We start from the raw sequence: 9,627 nt of genomic DNA, 5'->3' as shown, positions 1-9,627 counted from the left end.
TGCTTTTATTGTTAAGCCATTGGCCATATTAGGCAGTCATTAGGATGAGGTTTACGAAGCATATTTAATAACATAAGAAAATGCCCAGGATAAAATACTAAGTGAAAGAGCAGATACACACATTTGACCAGAATAAATTGCTAGAAGGTTATATACCAAAGTGCTCATGGTGAGTACTTCTGGCTTATGGGACTATAGATGATTTTTATGTATTCCCCAGCGTTTCCATATTTTCCGGGGTTTCTACAAAGAATATTATACTACTTGTATAATTAAAAGTGCTACTTTTCAAAACTACATGGTTGTTAGTAATAGTTCTCTAGATGTCCATTACTAAATGTTTAAACATACGTGTTCTATGGAATCGCCAGAAGGCAATATTGCATCTATCCTGTGATCTAACCAGGACTCAGAGCTAGAACGGGCCACCTTTCCCAGCTTCTATCCTAATGTGACTACGTCACATCACAATTTTCCCTCTCCCCCAGGAATATTCATTTTAAACCTTAACTTTAGACAGTGCAAGTCTTTGTTCCTTCTTAAAGATCTTCTAGTCGTTAGCTAATTTGGTTGGCCCTGGGTCTTCTGCACCAGCACCCTGAAATCACACATGTAGTAGTCAATACCTGTTTCCTTGTGTGAGGACTTATGCAGGCCTACACTAGACAGTGGTTTTGGAATAGTTACAAGAATGGTTTTTCCTGTAAATANCTACCATTTAAATATTTGGGTGAATTTCTTATATATATATATATATATTTTTTTTTCCTTTGCAAGTATGTATATCACATTACAAAATTGGGTTTATACCTTGTATACATTTTCCTATTGTTTAAAGAATAACTTAGATGATCTCAGGATTTTATTTGATTGTGTGTCTTTTAGAACAAGTCAGCGTGACCAATAAGTACTTCAGAGCCTTTGTTCTTAAATGACTATATAACTGGTTTTGCTGGCATGTAGTGTATACTCTGTATCTATACAAAGACAATTTAGCTAGCCCATACCAAAAGATGATGGTGTCAGTCTAGCAGATGGAATGGAAATATGGTATAATATATTATTGCTTACATACATATNATTTCTTAAATACATAAGGAAGTCTGAGAGAGGAATATTCCAGTAATCTGTACCTGGCATTGGTGGTGTCCCTCAGTTGATCCAGATGTGGCTGTGAAACGATTGTAATTGTTTGTCAATGTGCAATTTGATGTGCTACCTGGATTTCTTTCCTGGGTAGAAAGAATGTCCCATTTTTTTTTTGGTGTCAAGCTTGGCGCCTGACACATAGTGGGCTCATAGTAAACGTTTGGTGAAAGAATAAATCATCTGAAATGCTGACGTTTGGAACAACATGGATGGACCTTGAAGGCATTCTACTAAGTGAAATAAGTCAGATGGAGAAAGACAATTACTGTAGGATAAGTGGAATCTACAAAATCCCAACTCATAGAAACAGAGTAGAATGATGGCTACCAGGAGCTGGGGGGTGTTTGTCAAAGGTTACAAACTTCCATTTAGAAGATGAGTAAGTTCTGGGGATCTAATGTACATCATGGTGACTCTAGTTAATAATACTGGATATATACATGAAAGTTGCTAAGAAAGTAGATCTTAAACGTTCTCACCACAAAAAAGAAATGACAATTATGTGATGTGGTGGAGATGTTAGGTAACACTATGCTGGTAATCATTTCGCAATATGTAAGTGTATCAAATCAACACAATGTACACCTTACACTTACACATTATTATATGTCAATTATATGTCAGGAAAGCTGGAAAAACAAAAGAATGAATTACCTTCTCAAGCCTCAAGCATTCAGGAATAATTTTCACTTACATATTTAAAATCAGTTTTCTCTACAACTAAGCAAGACAGATTTTAATCAGAATCTTTCTGTATAATGTTATATGTCAATTATGCTATAATAAAATTGATTTGATTAAAAAATCTTTCTGATGACTTCTTAGGAAAACTTAGATTAAATTCTCTTGCAGGAAAATCATTTTCATCAAAAACGTCTTCTGAAAAAAGTTCACACATATTATTTTAGATACTTGTAATATATATTAGTCACCTTTTAAGAAGATATGTTAATGTTTTCATTTTCTGGAGGTGCTCTGCATTTTAAAGCAGTAATATACTTGAACTTCGGTTTCGCGGTCAAATCCAAAAAGTAAGTGATCCTTTGGTTATATTGTAAGTCAAAAATGAAGCAAATATTTGTGAAGTTGTTGGAAATTAAATCATTTCAAATGCATCATGTTAAATATGGTTACTTGAGGAATATTTTTGCTCTGGTATATTAAGAGAATAATTCCCCTATAAGCAAAGTGCCTGCCATATTGTAAGCATTAAGTACTTGGATGAACAATCACTACCAAAACGTGAGCCATTAAAAAAATCTCTTAAAAACATTGGTGAATTTAAGTAAAAAGCATATACTTTGGATTAGCTTCTGTTCATAAGTAGTGATTTTTAACAGCCATCACGCATATTTCAACCACGTATGTGTTGCTTGTTTGGCTTTTTATTTATTTTTTAAAAATATTCAATCTGAGAGAGAATCTCAAACAGGCTCTGTGCTGTCAGTGCAGAGCCTGACATGGGGCTTGACCTTCCCAACTGTGAGATCACAACCTGAGTAGAAATCAAGAGTCAGCGTCCCTTGTTTTGCTTTTTAATCCAGCCAAGGTAGCGAGGGAAATTGCAGTTCTGAGTTTTGTTTAAATCAGGTACTAATCTTCATGTTGCTATTTATTCACAGTCTTGTTAATATAGAGATTTTTCCCCCTGACTTTTTCCGTTTTAAAATAAAATTCAGTTTAAAATAATGAATANTTTTTTAATTTTTTTGAGAGAGAGCTAGAGAGAGCAGGAGTGGGGGAGGGGCAGAGGGAGAGAGAGAAAATCTTGAACAGGATCCACGGAGCATGACTTGCGGCTCCATCCCAAGACCCTGGGATCGTGACCTGAGCCGAAATCAGGCGTGGGACGCTCAACTGACTGAGCCGCCCAGGCTCATGTGACTTTTTTTTTTTATGTGACATTTTTTTAAACGTTCATTTGGAAGTATGTAGCTTTTTTAAACGTTCATTTTGGAAGACTGTTGCTGTATCGGGATGGACAATTTCTGAACACCATCTTTTCTTCGCAATTTAAGGATTGATTATGGTGCTGAGTATCAGGAATCAGGGCAATAAAATGGTCTGGAGGTATTGTCTTGCCTACTGTTACTTGTTTACAGGACACTGTGTAGTAGTCTTAGAAAATACTGTCTCACACTAGATTTGGAGGTTGCTATCCTTACTCCAAGGGGATATTGTTGAGCTTCTACAGATCTCAACTTCTTTGGGCATTTCTATGACTTCTATTTTAAAAAATGTTGAACATGTTGAAATCATGTGTACAGTTCCCAAATCCTTGATTTTCATTTGCCTTCATTCTGGTCTGTGCTCAAAATGGCTTCCTGCTGTGTTGATAGGACAGGCAGAGATTGTTCTGTCTTCTTCATTATTGCTTCCCTGGTGGTTAGTTAGCCCTATAAGTGGTACAAAATAGGCTCTACAGGTATTTGTCAGTAGGCACCATGGCCTCTTCCATGGCTTGCCTTGTGTTAGAATTAATGCTTACTCTGCCTTCCAGCACTTATGCCGAAAGCAGCAGGTTTGCGGCAGGCTGAGTGCTTGCTTTGTCATAAGCTCCCACCATGAGCCAATCCTATAACAGATATTGCGACCCAAACTAGAAGACAAAAATGATGGCCAAATAAAACCTGCAAAATCTCTGTTTGGAGGGGGGTAAGTTTCTGAGAACTTTAATGGCCATCAAATCCCCATGTTGTCCTTTATATTTTGGACACTTTAAAGACATTTGGAAGTCATCATTTACGCACAGCCAGAGATGTGTCTAACTTCCAGGAGAAATGAGATGGGGTCTTTGAGGGCAGGAGAGAGCCACTTAGCCTTTCCCAATAAAGTTTCCATTGGAAAGAGTAGCTGTTTTCCGTAGGCAAATTTTGTTTTTTGGAAAGCCATAACCGGAACCAAGAGAGCATGGAGAGAGTGCTGGGAAGAGGGAAACTGCATGGAGTTAGAAGGTGCTGCATTGTGTCTATCCTAAATCACTTGTCTCAACTTATCACGGTAGCGGTTACCCTCTAAACAGCCAACCTCTGGCAGAGAAGCAGCTGGACCAGGTGGCCTGGCTGTGACCGAGAACTTGGCTATTGAATTCAGAAATCCAGGGGTCTCAGTACAGTGGTTTGCTTTTTCTTCTAATTTTTCAAAATGTTTGTCAATTCCCTGATTCCTTTTGGCTGTCACTAAGTCAGAAAAAATAAAACGAAAGACGTCTTTGGGTATGCAGAATTAGGAAGGGGGCCAGGATTTGGCTTTCTGTACTATTTCCTCTGATCTTCCCATGATCTCTGTATCTTCATTCTATTCCTACTCCTCGTATGTAACCCTGCAGGCAGCTAGAACTCTCACTCTAGTTCCCCTGCAGCACAGAGAGCATCTCTTAAACTTGACCTTTTCTTCTAATGCCTGTCTGACAGTCTTATGTTCCATCCTAGAGAACTTCCATACTCTCTGACTTTGCAATGGGTAATAACCAGTTAATCAGATGAGCCAATGCCTCTATAGGATTCCCCAAAGTATTGTACCTTATCACAGCCCTTTGGAAGATGTTTGTATGACCCTGGGAATTTCAAGTATGGCGGTAGGCTGGGTTTTTGGGAAAGGGGCTCTTCGGCGGTCCTCCAAATCATAGGGTCAGCTCACTTTTTTGGAAGGCCAACAGTTTTCAAACTTTGTGGCCTGAGGACCTTTTCATGCTCTTAAAACTTGATGGCCCCCCAAGACCAAGAGCACCCTGTACACACTGTACGTTAGCCAGTTTGACAATAAAGTATATCAAAAAAAATCTTGAGGGAAAATTTCTGGTCTGGATAGAAGGGCACAGATCGCGTTTCTCCTTGCTTCTTTCTGCTAAGCCCGAGTATAAACCCTCCCTGGAAATAATGCAAGAGACCACCAAGGGAGAACTCTGAAAGATGGTAAGAAGGAAGCAAAGTGGTGTGGGGCCCTAAGAGTAACACAGTGGCAAGGTGTTTTGTGTCTTTCTACCCGACAGAAGGGTCGCCAGTTCTGGCATTTCCAGATCCCAGCCTAGCAACAGAGAGCAGCCCAGGGAGGATTATTTTTCCACCAGATTTAATGAGAGGCCCTCTGAAATCATGTGAGCCCAACATCACTGGGTGAGTCATCAGAAGCCACACTAACAACAGTAGACAAAGGAAGCATTCTCTTTCCTCACTGGGCCTGAGAACTCACTTTTATCTAGAGATACTGAGGTGGGAGGGTAGAGCAGACAAGAGGAATGAAGTCACAGCAAATGTTCAGTTGTGGGAGGCTTTTTGTGTGTGGCTGAGACACCCCCTGTCCCCAGAGACACAGGAGCAGTCAGGGGTACCAGTAGGAGTGTCCCACCATATGGATCCCCCACTGAGAGACACACAGCAACCTGACCTGGAGAAACCCTTCTACCCCCTCAGGCAATAGAATCAGGGTCAAACAGAAGGCCTAGTGACAGCAGATAAGCCACCGAGACCAAAACAACACTGCAGAGATTCTGAAAATTAAACTAGCATTTAGAACCACAGCCCACAAAAGTAGGCTGAGACCTATGTGCAAAACATAAATAAAACGGGGCGCCGGGGTGGCTCAGTCGGTTGAGCGTCCGACTTTGGCTCAGGTCATGATCTCACGGGTCGTGGGTTCGGGCCCACATCGGGCTCTGTGCTGACAGCCAGCTCAGAGCCTGGAGCCTGCTTCCGATTCTGTGTCTCCTCTCTCTCTGACCCTCCCCTGCTCATGCTGTACCCTCCTCTCTCTCAGAAATAAATAAAAATTAAAAAACAAACATAAATAAAACAAAATAAAAGAGACTGTCTGCTAAAATAACAGATTTAAATAGGAGTTCCCTAAGAAAATAGACAACATTTCTGTGGGTTTGGACAAATGTATAATGATAGCACAAAGCCTGACGCAGGGCTCAAACTCACAAACCGTGAGATCCTGACCTGAGCCGAAGTCAGATGCTTAACCACCTGAGCCACCCAGGCTCCTCTAATCCAGATATTTTTAATTCTAGTTCTTTGTTTTCTTCTTAATGAGTTTTTAAGAGTTCTTTGTATGTTTTGGATAGCAGACCATTATCAGACATGTCTTTTGCAAATGATTTCTTTTAGTCTGTGGTTTGCCTTCTCATCTTTTGACAGTGGCTTTTGCAGAGCAGAATAGTTTAGTTTTAATAAAGTCTAGCCTATCACTTTTTTTTCATGGATTGTGCCTTTGGTGTTGTGTCTAAAAAAATCCATTACTATACTTAAAGTCATCTGTATTCTCTCATATTATATTCTAGGAATTTTTATGTTTTGCTTTCTTTCATTTATATCTGTNTGTTCCAGCACCATTTGTTCAAAAAGTCATCTTTGCTCCACTGTATTGCCTTTGCTCCTTTGTCAAAGATCAGTTGGGGGCACCTGGGTGGCTCAGTCAGTTAAACGTCTGACTCGTGGTTTCTGCTCAGGTCATGATCTCACAGTTCATGAGTTTGAGCCCTGTGTCCTGCTCCATGCTGGCAGTATGGAGCCTGCTTGCGATCCTCTCTCTCCCTCTCTTTGCCTTTCTCTCTCTGCCTCTCTCTCTCTAAATAAAGAAATAAACTTAAAAAAAAGATCAGTTGACTGTTTTATATGCAAGTCTATTTCAGGGCTGTTTCATATGCAGGTCTATTTCAGGGCTCTCTATTCTGTTCCATTGATCTATTTGTCTATTTTTTTCACCAATACTATACAGTCTGATTATTATGGCTTTATAGGAAGTCTTGATATTTATTCTTCCAAATTTGGAAGTTAGTTTTCCAAATTTGTTCTTCTCCCTCAATATTGTGTTGGCTATTCTGGGTCTTTTGTGTCTCCACACAAACTTTAGAATAACTTTGTCGATATTCACAAAATAACCTGTTGGGATCTTTAAAAAAATTTTTTTTAATGTTTATTTATTTAGGAGAGACAGAGTGCAAGTGGGGGAGAAGCCAAGAGAGAGGGAGACACAGAATCTGAATCAGGCTCCAGGGTCCGGGCTGTCAGCACAGAGCCCGACAGGGGGCTCAAACCCATGAGCCATGAGATCATGACCTGAGCCTAAGCCTGGCACCTAACCGAGACGCCCAGGTGCCCCTAACTCGCTGGGATTTTGATTGGAATGACGTTGACTCTATAGATCAAGTTGAGAGGAAGTGACATTTTGAAACTATTGAGTCTTCCTATTCTATTGAGATATAGAATATCTTTCCTTTTATTTGTTCTTTAAAATTTCATCAGAGGATTCTAGTTTTCCTCATACAGCTCTGGTACAGAGTTTGTTAGATTTATACTCAAAGTATTTCATTTGGGGAACGCTAATAATGTAATGGTATTGTGTTTTTTTAAATTTCAAATTCCACTTGTTTATTACTGGTATAAAGGAAAGCAATTACCTTTTGTGCATTAACCTTGTATCCTGAAACCTTGATTTAATCACTCTTAGTTCCAGAAGGTTTTTTTGTTGATTCTTTTTGAATTTTCTACATAGGCAATCATGTCATCTGTCATTTCCTTCACAATCTGTATATTTTTTGTTTCCTCTTTGCATATTATTGCGTTAGCTAAAACCTCCAGAATGAGGTTGAAAAGGAGTAATGATAGGGGACATCCTTGTCTTGCTCCTGATCTCATTAGGAAAGCTTCTAGTTTCTCACCATTAAGGACGCTGTTAGCTGCAGGTTTTTTATAGATGTTCTTTATCAGTTTGAGGAAGTTCCCATATATTCCTGGATCGTTTTTCTCACAAATGGATGCTGGACTTTGTTAAATACTTTTTCTGCGTATACTGATATGATCGTGTGATTTTAAGAAACCTGTTGATGTGATAGATTGCATTAATTCATTTTCAAATTTTGAGCCAGTCTTGCATACCTGAGATAAATCCCACTTGGCCGTGGTGTGGAATTCTTTTTATACATTGTTGGAGGTGATTTACTAGTATTTTGTTGAGGATTTTTACATCTATGTTCCTGAGAAATATTGGTCTATAGTTTTCTTGTAATGCCTTTGTCTGGTTTTAGTATTGGAGTGATGTCCACATCATAGGATGAGTTAGGAAATGTTCTCTCTGTTCTATCTTCTGAAAGAGACTGTAGAGAATTGGTAAAATTTCTTCATTAAATATTTGGTAGAATTCACCAGTGAACTCATCTGGGCTTTTGTTTTGGAAGACTATTAATTATTGATTCAATTTCTTTTGTAGATACAGAGTAGATATAGGGCTGCCAAAATTGTCTACTTATTCTTGTGTGAGTTTTAGCAGGTTGAGTCTTTCAAGGAATTGGTCCATTTTATCTACGTTATCAAATTTGTGGGCAGAGAGTTATTCTTAATATTCTTTTATTATCCTTTTGATGTCCATGGTATCTATAGTCATGACCTTCTCTCCTTTTTGATACTAGTAATTTGTGCTCTCTTTTTTCTTAATTAGCCAAATTAGAGTCTTATCAATTTTATTAATCATTTCCAATAACGAGTTTTGGTTTCATTGGTTTTCCATATTGAATTCCTGTTTTCAGCTTCCTTGATTTCTGCTCTATTTTTCATTATTTCTTTTCTCCTGCTTACTTTAGATTTAATTTGTTCTTCTTTTTTGAGTTTCCTAAGGTACAAACTTACATCACTGATTTTAGATCTTTTCTTATTTTCCAGTATACACATTAAGTGCTGCAAATTTCCCTCTAAGCACTGCTTTTGTTGCACACTACAAATTTTTATAAGTTGTTTTCATTTCCATTAGTTACAAATATTTTAAAATTTCTCTTGAGCTTTCTTCTTTGACCCATGTGTTATTTAAAAGTGTGTTGTTTAAAAAATAAAAATGTATTGTTTAGTCTCTATGTATCTTGGTACTTTCCAATAATCTTTTTGTTAATTTATTCCTACTTTAATTCCGTTGTGGTCTGGGAGCAGACATTGTGTGATTTCTCTTCTTTTAAGTGTGTTTTAAGGCCCATAATGTAGTCTACCTTGGTGAGTGTTCATAGTGTTTTGAAGTATATCTCTTTGCGTAAAACACCACCCAACAATAGCAGAATGCACTTGTTTCCCCCAAGTACCTACAGAATATTACCGAGATAGAATATATACTTGGCCATAAAACAAATCTCCACTAATGTAAAAGAACTGAAATCATGCAGCGTCTGTTCTCTGAGCACAATGGAATCAAACTAGAAATCAAGAACAGAAAGATAAGAATGNTAAGGACCAGAAAGGAAATCTCAAAGGAAATTTACAGAATATAGATAGAACTGAATTAAAATGAAAATATAACATGGAAATATGTAACATGCAACTAAAGCAGTGCTGAGAGAGAAAATTATAACACTAAATGCTTTCATTTGAAATTAAGAAAAGTGTCAAGTCAATAGTTGGAGATTCTACATCAAGGAACTGGAATAAGAGTTAAAAAAAAAAAAAAGCCCAGAGCAAACAAAAAAAAGAAATAATAAAGAGCTGAAATCAATGAAAT

General features: G+C 38.0%; 1 protein-coding gene across 1 annotated transcript in view; it reads left to right on the top strand.

Moving 5' to 3' along the window:
• The window catches only part of VSIG1 (V-set and immunoglobulin domain containing 1), a 36,010-nt gene that overhangs the window by 1,033 nt on the left and 25,350 nt on the right, over positions 1–9,627 (top strand). The gene's annotated exons all lie outside the window — the stretch shown is intronic.

The sequence above is a fragment of the Crocuta crocuta genome, unplaced genomic scaffold (genome assembly GCF_008692635.1).
Source record: "Crocuta crocuta isolate KB4526 unplaced genomic scaffold, BGI_CrCroc_1.0 scaffold737, whole genome shotgun sequence".
NCBI lineage: Eukaryota > Metazoa > Chordata > Mammalia > Carnivora > Hyaenidae > Crocuta > Crocuta crocuta.
Note: the sequence above shows the minus strand (reverse complement) of the source record. Positions and strands in the feature narration are given on the sequence as shown.